Source organism: Suricata suricatta, chromosome 15, assembly GCF_006229205.1.
Source record: "Suricata suricatta isolate VVHF042 chromosome 15, meerkat_22Aug2017_6uvM2_HiC, whole genome shotgun sequence".
Lineage (NCBI taxonomy): Eukaryota > Metazoa > Chordata > Mammalia > Carnivora > Herpestidae > Suricata > Suricata suricatta.
Window position 1 is genome coordinate 26,822,182 of NC_043714.1, and position 16,319 is coordinate 26,838,500.

Here is a 16,319-nt window from a genome sequence, read left to right on the forward strand (position 1 = left end):
TGGCTTGTAGAGTGTCGTGGTGACCGAGACACAGAGGCTGCAGGCTTCGCAGCAGCTCAGCAATGCCAGATGGTGGAGTGTTTCCCTCCGCTGGGAGTCTACGAGCCACAGAGAGAATGGCAGGATAGCCAGCATCGCAGATGCATTATGGCCTTCTAGATTTACCCATGAACAACTCAAATTGCGGAATTAGGGTAGTACTTGTTCCCAAAAATAAAACTCTAGTACCAAGAAATCCATGAAGCCAGTGGCTAAATGCAGTTTCTGTCTAGAGCCACGTGTTCCAATATGGCAGCCACTAGCCATATGTGGCTATTCAAATTAGTTTAAATTAAATATAAGTAAAAATTCAGGAGGTACCTGGGTGACTCAGTTAAGCAATCGACTCTTGATTTTGGGTCATGTCATGATCTCTCGGTTCATGGGATTGAGCCTCGAATCGGGTTTTGCACTGACAGCATGGGACCTGCTTAGGATTCTCTCTGTCTCTGTCTCTGTCTCTGTATCTCTCTCTCAAAATAAATTAATTAATTAATTAATTAATTAATAAACAAACATTTTTTAAAAATTCAGTTCCTCCGTCACTCTAGCCACATTTCAAGTGCTCACTAGCCACATGTGGCTAGTGACTACGGTATCAGACAGTGCAAATATAGAGTATTTCCATCATCACAGAAGTTCTATTAAACTTAGATTAAAACCAACATTGATCTATCAATGTAGCAGAATACAAGGGTCTTATGATGAAAGTTTAGGACAAGATACAAGAACTCAGTAAATGTTTGTGTTTGCACCTGGATGCTTTGGGCTAAGCCTCCGGGACCTCCAGGTGTGTCAATCCATCCTCCCCTGGCTGGGGGTGACGCAGCAGGAAAGTCTAAGAAGCACTGTGATCGTGGTCAGCACCTAGAACACCGCATCGGGCATCTGTCATACTGCCTATCTGTTTCTCGAACCAGAGGGAAAGCAAGACTTTGAAGTAAAGACTATTCTCTTGGACTCCTTCTGCCTCTGAGCAGCTTCCTACCCACAGGTAATAGTGACTTTCAAAAGCAGAAAAGTAAGTTTGATGTTGTTGGTGTTGTTTTCCACTCCAGGTCTTCAGGACCCCGGCCTCCCTCCCCTCCCTTCATTTGGCTGAGCTAAATGAACTGGTGGAGAATCACAGGCAGGCTTACCCAGTTCCCTCCAGACTGAAGACAGGTCAACTCTTCCCAGAAAGGGGCAAATGTTTTTGACTCAAGGGTTCTTTCCCGAGTAATTTTAGCATTTATTAGTCATTGTGTGTGCTCTAGAATACTCGGGTGTCTCTAAGGACCTCCTGCTTCCTGCGCCTGATGTTTTAACCTCCACTCCACCTTTGTGAGGTTCATGCAGCTCAAGAAGAATGCACTCCAGTCCAACAATTGACTGTATCTTGAGCACAATAAGTCAATCTTTTTAAAAAAATGCGGTTGAAAGTCAGACCTTGTAAAATAATTCAGACATTTTATAGTGTTGTTCTGATTACATACAATTCCCACAAGAAGGGAAGTACCTTTAAAATAAGGACTATTCAATACTAGTACAGGATTTCCTCTTGTTGTTGATAATTTCCTCCTAACAGAAGACACGACGTAGTCCAAACCAGATTCAAAGGAGGTGTCCAGAGACAACGCGGCATCTACATTCTGCAGGGAACATTGTTCAATCTAATTGATGTTTTCCTTGCAAGGCAATAGAGAGACTGAAACTATTTTTATCCAGAACAAAATAGGTTCCCTCACAACTTATGATTCTTGCATCCCCCGCCCCCAACTAGTTTTATATATAGTCAGGATCACAACATGTACCTTTCCAAAGTCAAACAATTCCATGAAATAAGTTCTAAACAATAGGAAAACTGAAATGCCAAGCTATGTTCTCATTCAGCAGGCAAATCTTTACCAGTTATAGAGTTTTGAATTGTGGAAATTCCTGTTCCAGCATTATATTTTCAATGAATTCTACCTTCTCAGCTGGAACAGTGCCTTGAAAAGAATCCTCAACCTTCATGAAGTTGAATATCTTTTTCTTTGCTAGAAACATGGCAGATATCAATCAGTTTAAGTCACCTGTAGAGGCCAAGGCCTTTAGTTATATATGGTCAGTTTCTCTCAGCAGACAATAAACCTTGTCTCTTGTACATGCAACAGCAGTAAATCAGTAAGCACGTTTTGGCAGAACATTTTCCCAATTTCCTCCCTTCAGTCAGAGAGACGCAATTCAACCTTCACAATCTGGCTTGACTTTCTAGAAATAAACTAAGATTAGCCTTTTGTCCAACTGCATAAACATACCTTATGAAGAAGGTGGTTCTTACTTGAGCTTGAATTAGATAAAAGCTACGATGATGAGAAGTATAACTCTCCAGAAGGGGGGAAATGTAGCAAAATGGTAATAGGAACATTTAAGAGCCTATCATCATACAGACTTTTAGAATTTTAACACAAGAACATTATAAGGTAGGACACCAGTCAGCATGGCCCAGAGCTCAACTGTAGGCACTCAAGAAATGTTTTTTGAATAAATGAAAAATGAATGCACAATCTGATTAACTTTTTCAGTCATATTATATTTTCCAGCAATCTGGTGGTTAAAATGAACTCACAATAAGAGCAGAAAAGCACTATTTCTTTGACTTTATTCACTCTCACCACCATGTATATAAAAGTTAAGAAATTCAGATAGACCAATCAAAACTCAGATAGACGGCTACTTGCTGTGTGCTAGTTCTGGGCAAGTTACTTTCTCTGGAGACTCAAGTTTCCTCATCTGTAGAGCAACTATAATCATGGAACCTACTTTATCGTGCTGTGAACATTAAAGGAAATAAAGGTGTAGAGAGCCTGCCCATCGTAATCATATGCTATTATAAACTATTACATTATTATAAATTTTATTATATATTATTAGACTACTGTTTTGCACTGATTGTGGTGGCTACTCTCAAGCCCACTATCCCCGGGCAGGGTTGTTTTAGTGGCCAGAGAAGGTTCACATGTTATTTTGGCCTCAAGATGATATCGTTCTCTCCTACTTAACAGCTGCTACCAAACTTGTCCATGTCACCTCAATGCTGCCAAGACCACAGGAGTGTCATGTCTTCCCTGCATCCTTTCCAGATGCTTTGTGCTCAGAAGACTCCCTTCGCAGGAGCAGGGGCTGTTCCATAAGGCTTTGACAGTGTCCTGTGGCGAAAACATTCTTCATCCCAAATCATGCTGGGCTGCAGTTCAGCTTGGAGTTCTCACAATCATTTTAGTGAAATGCCTTATTAATATTCTGAACCCTCTTTATTGCAAGCCTGGGATGGATCCTTGGGGATGGAGCTGGAAGAAAATCTAGATGGCAGGGGCGCCTGGATGGCTCAGGGTTAAGCATCCGACTTCGGCTCAGGTCATGATCTCATGGTTTGTGAGTTGGAGCCCTGCCTCAGTCTCTGTGCTGAAAGATCGGAGCCTGGAGTTTGCTTCAGATTCTGTGTCTCCCTTTCTCTCTCTGCCCTCCTCGTCTCATGCTCTGTCTCTCTCTGTCTCTCAAAGATAAATAAATGTTAGAAAAATTAATGAAAAAAAAGAAAGAAAATCTAGATGGCAGATACCACATTGCCTTCAAAACAACCATTGTCTTCTAAAGCTGTTGTCCTTGTCTTATTGTTTCCTCTTCCCTTCAGTTCTGCCCAGAAGTCACCTGAGTCCTTCCTATAAATCAGCTACTCTCCCCCAGAGGCTCCCCCCGCTCCAGATTTCAGTCTTAGGCAGAGCCAATCTGGGGACCCTGACTGAGGCCTATTACCCGGACCCAACCCTGAAGCCAAAATGAAGAGCAATTCTTCAAACCTGGAATTATTTGGCCAAAAGATCATGAAATACTACATGAGAAAATACCAAAGTGCAAGCCCAAATCCCTATAGAGGCTGCGAAAGGTTTTAGCGAGTGAAAGATGCCCTTTGTCCACGTTACACTCTTATGCAAGGGGACCGCTGACCCCAGCTCATCAAGGTCCCCCATGTTATGGCTCTTCAATCTTCTTGCTTCCCAGATAATGCCTTTTGCCCCAGGGCAGCTTTGTCAGGTTGGTCTTGCCGCCTCAGCTACACACTGTACATATGTCATTGTCATCCATGCATTCTGAGAGCCGAAGGAATTTATCACTCAGTGAGAAAGGACTTTTAGTAGAAACCTTAATGAAGCCCATTTAGGTAGAACCAGAATTTACAGGGCCTGACGCTTACATAATTAGGAGGCTACGTTAAGCATAAAAAAATAACTTTGGGGGGTGCCTGGGTGGCTCTGTTGAGCACCAAACTCTTGATTTCTGCTCAGGTCATGATCTCACAGTGCTAAGATCAAGCCCCTCCTCAGGCTCTGCACCATAGCTTGAAGTCTGCTGGGATTCTCTCTCTCCCTCTCTCTCGGCCCTTACCCAGCTTGTGCTCTCTCTCTGTCTCTCAAAACAAATAAATAAACACTTAAATAATAATAAAATAAGACTTCCTTTTTACAAGCTTTACAAACATACACGACCAGGGGAAAGACACATGGCCTTCCCAGGCTTCAGAAGGGGCCTGAGCACTGCGGAGCCCTGAGGCGGGGCCACACACCCGCCTTCCCTGTGCTTGTGGTCCTTGCTGCCGCCCTGTCCCCTACCCAGGGGTAAACACAAACAGAAACACTCTCTGCTGAGAGTTTTAAAGTTCCTCCGTTGATTGTTTGAAAGCTGGAGGCAGCCTTGTAAGTAAGTAGTTGAAATGGGGGGGGGGGAGGGGTGTTCCTTCCCCATCATTCATTCCGCCAGCCAGCCGGCCGTATGGAGGCTGATTAGAAACACACTCACAAGTAACATTTTTGTGTCATTTTAACTTGATTTGGCCCAAATTCCCAGTTGTCTAGTAGTCTGGAAATTTCCTTTTTGTTTGTTAGCTTTAAACTTCGTTTCTCTGCTGTTACATATGCTGAGAAACAGTCTTTTTTATCTTGTTGCCGGAGCATCCTTGCTGCCCCACCCCCACCCCAGAGGGGAGGAGTGCAGTATTGTTTTGTTTTGTTTTGTTCCTAAACCCTGCAAATAATAGAAGAAACGATATTGTTTGTATTGGGTGCACCTGCTTCCCTAAACTAGGGTGAGGTGTTTTGTTTTTTTTTCCCGCTCCACCCCCACCGACCTTTTATCTCGGCTACGCATGCTTTGTTGTTTGGTGGGAATTTAAGTGGCTCTTGCTTTCTTAGGGAACTTCCTATCCCAGGGAATTCAGAGATTCTCCCCAGGGGCCCCCAGAGACTGTATTGTTTTATTGCCCCCACCTTACCTCACCCCCATTCCCCATAAATCACATAAACAGGCACCCAAACGCACAAGATATTTTTAAAGGAGCAAAAGCAATGCAATTTCAAAAAGGTTTCCTGCGTATATGTGCATGTGTGTGTGCGCGCGCGCGGTTGAATATGTGTTTACATACACGTGTGCAGGTTACAAAAAGAAAAAAAGCGAGTGGGGGTGGTTTCCTATGTGCATTCTCTTAAGTCCTCAATACAACAAATGTAAATCTCATCATTTCTTCTATTGCTACCTTTGCTCTCTCCAAGTCACGAGACAGCCCCAGATGCGCATCAGCTGGTCTCACCCTCTTCTTTGCCCCAGGCCCTTCTTTCCCCCGGGCCAGGCTCCGCGTCTGGTTTGGAGTCAGGGGATCGCACTTACCGCAAAGCCAACCCCACAGACTGTGCTGGGTGTACAGCTCGGCTAGAAAGGCAGCGAGTCCTTCCAGTTCCATTTTGTGAATCATGCCGGAGTCACACCTGCTTCATCTCTGTGCTCCCAGCTCCCGGCAAAGGACCTCACACATCAGACACACTCAATATATATTTGAAGAATGAGTATTGAGTGATGTGACTTTGGGCTAGCCACTTCACGGGCTGGCTCTGATTTTCTTCCTGATAAATCAGGCAGGTGATTCTTTGACATTTTGTTTAACACCATCATGATGCTCTTTGTCTAATATGGATCTGGATTTACCTCTTTATATCAGTTGGGATTAGATGCATGTAGCAGAAAAAAAACCAAAATTGTATCTCAGGTAAGATGAAATTCTCTCTCATGTAAAACAAATCCAAAAGTGGGCCTTTCAGAGTCCCAAGGTCTCATCAGGGACCCAGACCACCATCTTTCTACATTGCCCTCCAGTCTAAGAGACACACTATAGCTAACAACCACCGTGTTCTCCTACTGGAGCACGTAGGAAGATGACAGGGCCCCCTTTGCAGCTGAGCTCCAGCGCTCCGTCCTGGAAATGTCACCCAACATGTTGCTTATACCTCATTGGCCAAAATGTAGTCACGTGACCAACCTTACCTGTGAGGGCCTATACATATTCTTTCAGGTGAGCACGGGGCTGCTCCAAATTAAAACCGGGGTTGTATTACCAAAGAAGAAAGGGAGCATGGATGTTGGTGTCTAGCAGCAATCTTACCAGACCTGTTCGTCACTCTCTTGCCAAATTTGCTTCGGAGGCAGCCCTTCCTTTTCCTATCTTCCTCTTCATTAAGATCTTAAACAAGGTTCCTCAAATCCTGATGACATTTTGCCAAGTCCTTGAACAACATGAACAAGAGGGGGGAAATGCATTGTACTTTTCTTTCTTTCTTTGTTTCTTTCTTTCTCTCTTTCTTTCTTTCTTCTTTTATTTTTCACATTGCATTTTTTAATACTAAGTTTATAATTAAATTTATTTGGCTTAAAGGGCTGACCTTTATTTTGTGAATATATCATTGTTTCCTACCTTTCCCATGAAAGTTTGCTTTTTCATCAGATGTTGTTCAGGGAAGGTGATGGTTTATTTTTATGAATGCCCTCAGTGTGAAAAACAAAAAATTGCGAACTCTATGTCAGTCACCTGACTGTTTTTAACATGGTCCTTCAAATTGACAAAGGCTAGGAGCATTGCCTTAGCGCTTCTCTCCCCCACGCCCATCTGCAGAAGGAGGACAAGGAAGGTAGATTAGAAAAGTCCGTGCCCCGTCAGTAATGATAGAGAAATGGAGAACAGAGTGTGGTTCCTCCCAGAGGACCATAAATCTTCTCGCCTCTTGATATCGAAGGAGCTGCATGCAAGGGACGTCTTCGATGTACAGAAATGAGGGTCTGGTTCCTGAATTCTGCCTACCTCAGATCACCTGCTGCCCCAGAGCATACCAGCTGAGTGATAGGAAACAAGTTACTTAACTTCCCTATGCCTAACTTAAATCTGTAAAATGGGGATAACAGTAGAATCTCTCAAATGATTTTGATGAGGATTAAATTAGAAAATACAGGGGTGCCTGGGTGGCTCAGTTGGCTAAGCCTGAGACTTCAGCTCAGATCATGATCTCACGTTCGTGGGTTTGAGCCCTGCATCAGGCTCTGTGCTGGTGGCTCAGAGCCTGGAGCCTGCTTCGGATTCTGTGTCTCCCTCTCTCTCTGTGTCCCTCCCCGCTCATTCTCTGTCTCTCTCTGTCTCAAAAATAAAAACATTAAAAAATTAAAAAAAAAAAAAAGAAAAGAAAAGAAAATACACACAAACAGAGGTGCCTGGGTGGCTCAGTTGGTTAAGCATCTGACTCTTGGTTTTAGCTCAGGGCATAATCTCGCACATCACAGAGCCTGCTTGGGATTCTCTCTCTCTCCCTCTTTCTCTGACCTTCCCCTGCTTGCTCTCAAAAAATAAAAATAAAATCCTCTGAGGCCAGGAATTTATTTTTTTCTTAAAAAGAAAGAAAATACATATAAACAGCTTAGCATGGTGCCTGACACAGAATATAGTCAATAAATATCGTGTATTATAGAATTTGAGTCACCTGTGAATAACCAAAAGGCCAAAATTATCGATGGTTTAACTACATAAATGTTTACTGTTTCTCTCCCGCAATGGAGGTCCAGAGGTGGTCAGTCCAGAGCCTGACTGGACGAGTTCCTGGGACACCAGAGACCCCGGTCCTTCTATCTTTCTGTTCCGCCGCCGTCAGCTCCTTGCCCCGTGAGCCCACGTAGCTCTGGAGCTCCAGCCAGCGCATCCGCACGCACGAAGCAGAAATGGCCTAAGAAGACGGCACCTCTGCCTTTACTTTCAAAACCTCTGCACAGCGCTTCTGATTATAGCACACTGCGTGGGATTTAGCCTCATGGTCACACCTAGAGGCTTAAGACACTGGGTGTGTTGCTATCCAGTAAAGAAAACTGAGACTGTTCATAAACAAGGGGGCGGAGAGAGAATGGAGGGTGTCACAGGCATGCAGTGATCTTTGCCACAGACAGGATTGTTGGTGTTATTATTATGGAAGACAGGACTCTGGGGAAGGGGAGCAGGTGGAAGCTAGAGATTCTGAGAGTCACTAGCATCACGGGTGAGGGGGAAGCTTTGGGGGCAAGAAGAGGTCTGAAGGGGCCACAGGATCACATGTCCCTGAATCATCTAGGACTAGTTAGACACACAGACCTCCAACTTTCAGACAACACCTCCCTCCCCCCACCCAGTCGAATCAGTAGATCCGGGCTCAGCCAAGCACGCAAAGGCTGGTGCAACAGGCCCACGAACCAGTCTGGCTCAGGTGCAGGTACCCTGCTGGCTGTACCTACAAGCAGGATTTCTGCTCCGAATCGAGTACAGTGTCAGGACTGACCCCAGGCCTTGGGAGAAGGTGACTATAGAAGATTCTAAGTACATTTTCAATCCCCTAAAAATTCACCTAGAGATTGAATTTTTAATCGAATTAGAAAGAATATGATTATGGATTGTGTTATTTAATTCCAAAATAATTGATCTAATTATATTAAAATTGCTCAGAGTGTCTGATATAAAATAGCAAGAATATAGAAACACCTTTATCGACATAAAGATATTTATATAAATGTAAAGGGAATAGTTCTAGTTTCTTTTCTACCTAGAGGGACCTAAGAAAGAGTATTGAGAATAACCGGAAAGAACTCCTTCAGTGTAACTACTGGAGGAGAGCAAGAAAGCCTTCCAGCGGTTCACATTTTTTGCGGACGCTCTCTCTGCTTTGTTCTTACCAGACTCCTCAGAGAGGGTGCAATCTGGAACAGCATGTTGAGGATGTAAGAGGCAAGGTCATTAAATCCTCATTGTCATAATTCCCACCACTCCTTTCAATATTTCTAAATTCAGAACATATGAACATGAACCAAAACATCCTATTTTATAGTCCATATTTTGCCCATAACAAAAATACATGTAAGACAGGCAGAAATAAGAAGCCAGAGATAAGCTGATAGTTCCCCCAATTATCATTAAGGAAGACTTCCCTGAAACCAAGTTTAAGAATTGTCTCTTGTTTGGTGTCCTATAAGTTTCTGTGTCCCCAGGTCTAGGATGGGCAATGGACACAGCTTTCTTTTATAATACAGGGGGATGCGTGCCATGGACAGGGAGGCGGGAAAGTTGAACTTGCAAGTCAAGAATTGTATACATGTGATGGGGTAGCATTTGGGGATCAGTGCTTATAAAACATGTGTCCATGTATCCTTCGCCCCAAAAAGTCTTAGAAGCCGAGTCTATTTCCCACCTGAAGCTCTTATACGACATCCAGGATAGACCAGTGTCTGCTTCGCTGCCCTCTGCTCAGGAGCTCATCTTCTCCCAAAGGACATTCTTCCATCTTCAGGTCACTAAAGTCATTAGAAAGTGTCACAAGAGACCCTCTACCAAGTTGAAACCGATCAACTGATGAACTGAGTTTGTGGGTTTAAACAACAAGAACAATACAGATTTCTGATCTGCCTGATTGAACCCTGGCTTTCCTTCCTAACATGTGACTTCAGACAAGTGACTCCATCTTGCAGAATCTCAGAATCAGATCATCATGCTGTCCTTTCAGGATAACGGCTCTGAAGGTGCTGTGTACAAAGCCCGTAGGCCAGTGTCCGGCATATTGCAAGCGTTAAAGAAAGAACTGTTGTCATTCAACAGATTACTGGGCTTTTTAACTGCTCCATCATCCAGCTCACATTTCTACAACTGTTCCGGAAGACAGTGAGACACTTAGTGAAATAACTCGCTGAAGCACAGGTACATTATTCTGCAAGGTGCCCCAACGGCCCAGCAGCGGAAGCCTTTTCAAAAGGAATGAGATATGCAAGGAACAAGAGAAAGTGTTTTTCTTTACTTTTTATAAGTGTTCCAGGTATTCACGTGAATAATTTGTCCTGCAATTTTGCCCTGTATTAACATTAAACTCAGTGATTTACAGTGTAGAAAATCCATCTTCTTAAACAGATGCAAGCCTCTGGACTCCTCCTGAGAGATGAAAGGCTTGACCGTTCCCCCAAATCACCAGCACTGGTAGAGCAATCTCATGCATAAGCTCCTTCGGTTTACCGAGGTCTCCCTCCTTTAACTATGCGTGCACTTGTCCCTGAACTGAGGAACAATTAATAAATACTTTGGAGGGTTTGGGAGGGGTTGTTTGCTTTTTACAATAACTGCCTTCAACTGCATTCTGACAAATCTCCTTCTGCTTTCTTTTAAGGACATCTTTGATTAGTTTCTTGTCACTTTCCATAAAGGAAGTCAGTCCATTTTAAAATGCCAATCTCCTTTCCCATGAGAAACTTGTCTTCGATCCCCTGATCAGCTTGAATGTGGAAAACAGGAGAAGGCACCGTCTGCCCTTTGGCTCCTTCTTCTCCTCCAGACCCTTGGAGGATAGGAGTAGGGAGGTCCATGTTCCAGGCCAGCACTGGTTCTAGTATTCGTCACCCCTTCCCTTCCCAAGACTGACTACTCTGGGGCTGAGGGGGAGAGAAGAGAGAAGACATCGTCTCATATAAGTTACAGGGAGGGACGGATGCCCCTTCCTCACCCTGACTCTCTTGCTTTCCCCCTGATGCCAGAGGCCTCTGCTGATGTGATGCTTTATGAATAGATGATATGTGGTATTTGGGGGAGATGGTTAGCTTCACCTTAGTCCCCTTCCTCTCTAAGAACCACATCCCTTATAGGAGACAGCTCGCTCTGCCTTCAGCTCTACAGTGGTCCAAGTCCCAAATCCACGTTTTGTGAATCCTATAACCTCAGGGTAGCTCCTACAGTCCCTTATGAAACCTTTCAACTTACTTACTCCCCACAGAGAGGAGAGAGGAGAGTCCCCCCAGGCCAGGTCCACACACCAGCATTTTCTTTTTTCTCCTCCCTCAGTCTTTTTATGTAAGCTGGGATGGGGGTGAGCTATGGGGGCTACTGTGGAACCCTGCAGGGATAGTTAGGCCTCCTATTAATAATCGTGAAGGAGGGGCACCTAGTCTGTTGAGCGTCCAACTTCGGCTCCGGTCCTGATTTCACTGTTCATGGGTTCGAGCCCTGCATCAGGCTCTGTGCTGTCAGCCCAGAGCCCGGAGCCTACTTTGGAGCCTACTGTATCTCCTCTCTCTCTCTGCCCCTCTCCTGCTTGCTCTCTGTCTCTCCCTCTTTTTCTCTCTCTCAAAAATATATAACCATTTAAAAAAAACATGAAGGAGGTATCAGGCCCCAAGTGGGCTTTGGTTCTTTAGAATGTGAAGTACCTACCACTTTGTGCGCTCAGCAGAAAAAGGCTGCACTCAGAATCCTGCCTCAAACGCATTGCTGCTTGACCGTCAGAATCAAGGTCATGACTGAAGCTCCCTCCCCACCACAACCCAACATTGTCTCTCTTCTCTGTGTGACTGTGGGTCTCCACCTGAGCACTGCTGGCCACTACTTATATAAGGCTCTGTTCTTGCTTCTTACAGCACGAATTTCCATATCAATCCTTAGCCTCCGACTCATCCCAGACAGTAGTTCCTTTGAACTTGTCACCTTGAGTCTAAATACTTCATCGGTGCTGCTCTCTTGTGAGGCCTGGGTGGATGTCCCCAGTGGTAAAACTTCTATTCTCTCCATTTCTATAAATGCAGATGCTGTGCTCCCCCACCCCCACCTCAAATGTTTGGGCTAAAATGTGGCAAGATGACAAATTCTGAGACCCCTTCACTGGCGAGAAGGCGGAGGTGACCATGAGTTTAGAACTGAATGTCTTCAGTGTGGGGAATATAAAAAAGTGACCAAGGTCCTTCAAACCCCACTAAGCATTCGCAAAAAAGGAAATAGTCTTGAAGAATGAAGGTCAGGTTGGATTTCTTTTAAAGCCGAATTTCATAGGGTGCCTGGATGGCTCGGTCAGTTAAGCGGCTAACTTTGCCTCAGGGCATTATCTCATGGCTTGTGAGTTTGAGCCCCACATAGAGCTCTGGGTTGACAGCTCAGAGGCAGGAGCCTGCTTTGGATTCTCTCTCTCTCTGTCTCTCTCTCTCTCTCTCTCTCTCTCTCTGCCCCTCCTCATTTGCACACTGTCTCTTTCTTTCTCAAAAATAAATAAGCATTAAAAATGTTAAAAGTAATAAGCAGAATTTTATAGTAGTGAAGAGAAAATACTGAAGTGAAACATGAAATTACTTTCCCTGGTAGTTTATTATTTTTTAATGTTTATTTATTTTTGAAGGAAAGACAGAGTGCGAGCGGCAAGAGGCAGGGTGGGGTGGGAGACACGGAAACGGAAGCAGGCTCCAGCACAGACCCTGACGCGGGGCTCAAACTCAGGAACCCAGAGATCATGACCTGAGCTGAAGTCGGATGTTTAACCGACTGAGCCACCCAGGTGCCCCCCTGGTAGCTTTTAAAATAAAATATTGTAGGAGAGTGGTGGATAGAGACATCTGTTTGGATCTGCTTTGCTCTGCTTCTTGGTGGTAACAAAGGGAGTGGACTGGAGTCACTAATTCATCCAAAAAACATTTATTGGCTTCCTTCTATATGTTAGGCACTGTTTAAGGGCCAGAACTCTAGAAGTGAACAAACCAGGCAAAACAGACATGAAATAGATAATTGATGAATTAGATATTCTTTCAAATAATGCTACCTAAGTGTTATGCCCAGATTTCAACATTGTCCCCAAAAACCAGAGACCACCAGGGAGACTGAGTCCCACATGCAAAAGCAAAGGGCTTTATTACAGGCTTAAGTTCCCTGGGGGCTTAAGCTCGGTCCCACAGACTTCACCAGGGCAGTGGATCCGTGCTGAGAGCCCTGAACAAAGGCGGGGTAGGGCTTTTATGGGTTTTGGGAAGGGGGAGTTACAGGAAATTGTGACACAGCTACAGTGATCCAATCATTATCGCATAACATCATTGGCAGTAACTTTAACCATACACATTGCTTAGAGTGTTGGTTACTTTTGGCGGGACCCAATCACGACATTCAGAATATTAACCAATTACAGAGTGGACCCAGGACCCTCACCTAGGGTGTAACTAGCCTTAAGCAATAAGTGATTATCTATAGCTTCTAACTCTAGGCCTGCCCTTAGAAATGTTAAGCATTTTAGCTGGCCGCTTAGGATTGGGTGTTACTAGGGTGGTCCCTGGTTGAGCAATCTGTGCCCTTTTATTGTCTAATGATTCTGAGAAACCGACACCTAGGCCTCCAGGGTCAGGGGAAACTTGAAGCCTGTCATGGAGTCAGTTTGGTTCAGACCTGTGTCCTTTCATAAGCACTATGGAGAAAAACAAAAGAGGAAAGGGGGCAGGGAGTGGCAGGAGGGGGACAGAGCGCTCCAAGGTAGGTGACTATTTTTAAGTAGACTTTGAGGAAGACTGCATGGGAAGGCAGCTTTGAGCAGAGCCCCAAGTAGATTACAGATCATGGCTAGCTAGATTAGGAGACGGGGGAAGGGCAGGGAGAGAACATTCCAGGCAGAGGGCAAGCCAGTGTGCAGGCCTGGAGGCGAACACACAGTTGGCATGTTCCGGTAACCACAGTGAGCGTGGCTGCAGCAGAGGGGTGAAAGGCGAGCCTTAGGCAACAGAGTGAGAGCAGCTGATTAAAGGCTCAGAGATGCCATTCTTTAATTTTATGATTCAATTCCGCATTCATGAATCATCCTATGCACCACAGACAAAACCATGCCTGAGGGAGAGAGTAAAAACAAAAACAAAAACAAAAAACAAAAACCTTAACCTAAAAGTAACTACAGAAAATTTTTAGTAATCACCTCTCTCAGGGGGAACCACATCTCTTTCGACCTAATATGATGTCTTTAAGTTTCTTCTGCTAAATCAAGCCATTGATCACCCTAACAACACCTGGGAATCGTTAAGTCTTCAAATTTAGGCATGGTCTTTTAACTTGAGTTCACGCCAAAACCCAAAATGAAGCACTTAATGAAAAATACTAGTAATAGTAATATAATGGGAAATTTTACAACATAACTCTAAAGAAGCATAAGATTACAGCCTATTAACACAAACTCCGGAAACCTGCTCATGTCCCCCAGACCCATCTCAGGATCACTGTTCACCCTGGATTTATTTCTCTGGGACTTGTGGGTCTGGGACAACGATTCTGCTACAAATACACATCAGTCCATACAGACAGCTCAAAAAGAGAGGCCTGGGTTTCTTTTCCTTTTGCTTCCTTCTCCCCTCTCCCTGCCCCTGCACCACAACAGAACACTAAAGCATCTGAGTGAAAAGCCCTGCAGTTCATCAAGATCAAGGCAGGCATCATGTTTCAAGTTGAGGTTCAAAACAGCTTGCTCTTTGCTGAGACCTCTTACTTCCTGAAATCAGATGGCCCCTTGTAGGACTTCAGCGTGCTGAGTCACGGCAAGCCACACACTCGCTCTTTCATTTAAGGCCATCAGGCTGAGACCCCATCTTCCTCCTTGGGATAAAGGGAACACAGGGACCCTGTGGAGCGCACCATCAAAAGAAATTCCTGCGAAGTGCCAGACTTAAAACAAAAAGAAGGATTTTACCTTTGCTCTCCCTGAGGAAACCAGACAACTCAGAAGTAAATATGAAAACCTCTGCCCTTATCTTTAAGTGAGAGTCTTTCCCTGCAACCACCTTCAGCTGCCTAATTACTGCATAACTGTTGTTTATGTTAAGTAGGTGTTTACCATGAAGCATATGCATAGGCCCATGCATGACAAAGATACTAGAAAATTCTAGCCATTCAGATTAGAGCCCTAGAGGCCAAGAGATGGCTGCTGGCCCAGTCTTACCTGCAGCTAGGCTTTGGTGAATGGGTTACCGACCCATACACATCGGACTGTTTCACATGAAAATCTAAAATTGGACTTGCTCTCAAAAACTTGGAAGATCTGGCAACACCGAACCAAGATTCCTATATATAGGTAGGAATACCTGATGGGGTCCTTCAGGCAGACCTTCAGATGGAAAGTGCTGGAAACGCGTGTTCCCTGGGTCAGCACCCACCCAGACGATGGCCCTGCATCCTCCCCCATTAGTGCCTGTCCTTGTGATTATGTGCCGGGGACCCGCATCGAGTCTAACCACGCTATCTGACAGATGAGGAAAGCCGGGGCCAGAGAAGTTTAAATGTCTTGCTCAAGGTCACTCGATTAGGTTAAAGCAGAGCAGGAATCAGAATTTGGGTCCTCTTCCCAAGGCGCCCCCATTCCCCAGAGTTTCTTTGTGAAAGAAATTGGGCCACATTGGAAGCAGTGTCTCAGAAGATATTAGCTCTGAAGTTACTTTAATTATAAATCATCACTGGAAACTAATGAAGGCATCAAAGCGGTGATGCCGGTATAGACCAGAAGGGCTAGGGAAAGTATAACTAGGAGAGAGAACATTTCCTGGGGGATTTTAAATATAAGTAATCTATATTTAAAATATCATGATTTTAGCGAGTAACAGAGCAGGGCAAAAAAAAAAAAAAAGAGAGAGAGAGAGAGAGAGAGCTGAATAAAAATCACATCCTAATTTAACTGTACTGAATAAATTAGAAATGACACTTCTTGGATTTTTCTTTAAAAGTTTTTAATGCAAGAATTCTGCCCATCTATCATTCATGTCATTAATTCATGGTAATAGGTATGATGAAAATAAATGACTAATTTTTTTCTGATGGAATTTATTTTTTTAATATAATTTATTGTCAGATTGGCTTAATACAAAACCCAATGCTCATCTCAACACGTGCCCTTCTCAATGCCCATCACCCACTTTCCCCTCTCCCCCACCCCACATCCACCCTCAGTCTGTTCTCTGTATTTAATAGTCTTTTATGGGTTGTCACCCTCTCTCTTTATTTGTAACTATGGTCCCCTTCCCTTCCTCCATGGTCTTCTGTTAAGTTTCTCAGGATCCACAAAGGAGTGAAAACATATGATAGTTGTCTTTCTCTGACTGACTTATTTCACTTAGCATAACACCCTCGAGTTCCATCCATGTTGCTACAAATGGCCAGATTTCATTCTTTCTCA